This window comes from Solanum tuberosum, unplaced genomic scaffold (genome assembly GCF_000226075.1).
Source record: "Solanum tuberosum cultivar DM 1-3 516 R44 unplaced genomic scaffold, SolTub_3.0 scf01006, whole genome shotgun sequence".
In the NCBI taxonomy this organism is placed as follows: domain Eukaryota; kingdom Viridiplantae; phylum Streptophyta; class Magnoliopsida; order Solanales; family Solanaceae; genus Solanum; species Solanum tuberosum.
Genome location: NW_006240046.1, coordinates 6703 through 9665, shown reverse-complemented (window position 1 = coordinate 9665; position 2963 = coordinate 6703).

Sequence of the window (2963 nt, the reverse complement as noted above, 5' to 3'; positions counted from 1 at the left end):
ATTTCTATATTAAGTAACAATTTGATTATAAAATATTTATTTTACCCTTAATGAAATAATTTACAGTCATACAAATTTATATCATTCATTTTGGACCACAAATTTTAAAAGTCTTCATTTCTTATTTAAACTCCGTGGCAAATCAAACTACCTCACATAAAATGAGATGGAGGAAGTAATATACATTGGGCCCGCGCTGGCGCGGGAACCTAATAACTAGTATATATATATATATAAATTTGTATACTTTATTGGTAATATTATTGAAAGTATTGAAGTTGTTACACTATTAAAAATTCATTATTTTCCCTCTGTGACTATTTTTATAGATATTTTGATTGAATTGGCGAGAAAAAAAATAGTAATGTTTTCTTCAAAAAAATTAGGAAGTTTTCCACTATAATCTGTTTTTTTATCATGGGTTATTCCAGAAACTCACATATCTAATACGTGAATAACTTGGTAAGAGAGCTACTGAACAATTAGAAACGATAGACGACTCATTAGAATAGATGTAGATGAACAACACCTCCCCTAGAAAGGTTTGGACTAGTTGAGAATGATTCTAATCTAGTTCATGGCCTTTTTTTTTTTTGGTTTTCCATCTGGCGTTCGATTTTCACATTGGAGCCCGACTAAATCCGGAATCGTGCCGAGAAGTCCCGTATGGGGGGATAAGGTGCTCCCTAACATAGGCAACTCCATATCCAAGGGGACTCGAACCCGTGACCTCTTGATTAAGGATAAAGAAGAACTTACCAATCTACCACAACCCTTTTTGGTAGTTCTTGATGGCCTATTAGAAGTAGAGGACGCTATGGATTCTTTTCATAACCCCATTACATTTTGTATGCATATTACTAATTAACTAACTTGTACTCCAAATATTTCTTTAGTCCAACCAAAATACAATTATCTAAGGTGTTTCTTAAGAAAATAACACAAAATATGAGATGAGTACTGATGACACTAAAATATTCAATAAAAAATAATAATGAAATCATCATATAAAATAAATATTGCAAAGTCATAATGAAAATGATCATAATTTAAAAGTACTAAATCATGCTAAAATAAGTTTAATAAGTACTCCCTCTGTCCCAATTTATATGACTCACTTTCCTTTTTAGTCAGTCCCAAAAAGAATGACACATTTCTATTTTAAGTAACAATTTGCCTATAAAATGTCTTTTTTACCCTTAATGAAATGATTTACAACCACACAAATTTCTATCATTCATTTTGGACCACAAGTTTTAAAAGTCTTTCCATTTTTCTTAAAGTTTGTGCCAAATCAAAGTACATCATATAAAATGGGACGGAGGGAGTATTAGTTAAATTACTAAATATTTAAGAAAAATTTAAAAAATTAGATTATGTATTTAATTGTCTAAACCAATGTATTTTAATTGTCTAAACCAATGTTGAATTGATTTTCTTTTTGCATTAGTATTAATTTGATTTTGATTTAAGTTTTATTATAATTATCAACATCTATTAATTATAATCTTTATTGGACCATTCCGAATTCTAAGTTTTAAACTTGAAATAATATATTAAAAGATAAAAACTATGAAATAGTATAAGAAATATTTTAAAATTATATCAAAGTAATTATTTTTGGGTAAAATTGTATATAATAACAAACTATTAATTCAAATTAAATGCTATAAATATAGTTTGATTTAATTGTACCTCATAGCAAACTGTTGTTATTTCACCTCTCTCTTGGTGAATCTCGCTCGCCAGTACTCTCGTTCTCTCCCTCAGCTCTCTCGTTTTTTATACAAATGCAAGTGTATAAAGTGCGTTTGTGTTTGTATAAAGCGAGAAAAAATTGTATATATACATATATTTTCGTTCCCCTCTCTCCCCTCTCCCAGATCTAGCTCGCCACTCTCCCAGATCTCGTTGTCTCACTGGCCTCTCTCACTTTATACAAAAACGCAAATGTATAAAATGCGTGAAAATTGTATATATACATATATTTTCGTTCCCCTCTCTCCCCTCTCCCATCGTGGTGAATCTCGCTCGCCACTCTCGTTCTCTCCCTCGCCTCTCTTGTTTTTTATACAAACGCAAGTGTATAAAGTGTGTTTGTGTTTGTATAAAGCGAGAGAAAATTGTATATATACATATATTTTCGTTCCCCTCTCCCAGATCTCGCTCGCCACTCTCCCAGATCTCGCTCGCTCACTCGCCTCTCTCACTTTATACATTTGATCTTTTCGTATATGTATACCAAAGCAGATTATACAACTGCTTTCTTTTGTATATGTATAGCGAAATATACATATTTATGTTTGCTATGGAGCGCAATTATGCAAACTTTGCTATAGCATACAAATATGAATTTTGTGTTTGCTATATGTGAAAGTTACTCAATATTTTTATGTATAAAATAAAATTTTAAAATTACATATATAATGTCGAATTGGGGTCTCGGGTTGATTTTTTTAGTTAAAACCAAACTAACCCAAATATAGTTGAGTTTTTTTTCTAATACGAAACCACTAGTCGAGTTTTTTTTCCGATTTGATTCGATTTGCGGTTTGGTTCGATTTTATACACCCTTAGCACCCGCCAAGCATATATGACCACTATTGTTGAATATAGTCTATATAATATAAGGATATTAATTTGGTTAAGATCTAATTGTGTTACTTTCTTAAATAATATAGTCGTCTCACTTGTTAATTTTGTGAATTTGACTACCAATAAAGTTGACCAGACCATCACTTTCACTGTCGATTTAATAACTCAATTCATAAGTTGAGTTGAAAAACTAACTCAGTCCTTGACCGGTCCTATGCTCATATCTGAAAGAGGTTCACCTATATATATATACTAGTTATTAGGTTCCCGCGCCAGCGCGGGCCCAATGTATATTGCTTCCTCCGTCTCATTTTATGTGAGGTAGTTTGATTCGCCACGGAGTTTAAAAAAGAAATGAAGACTTTTAA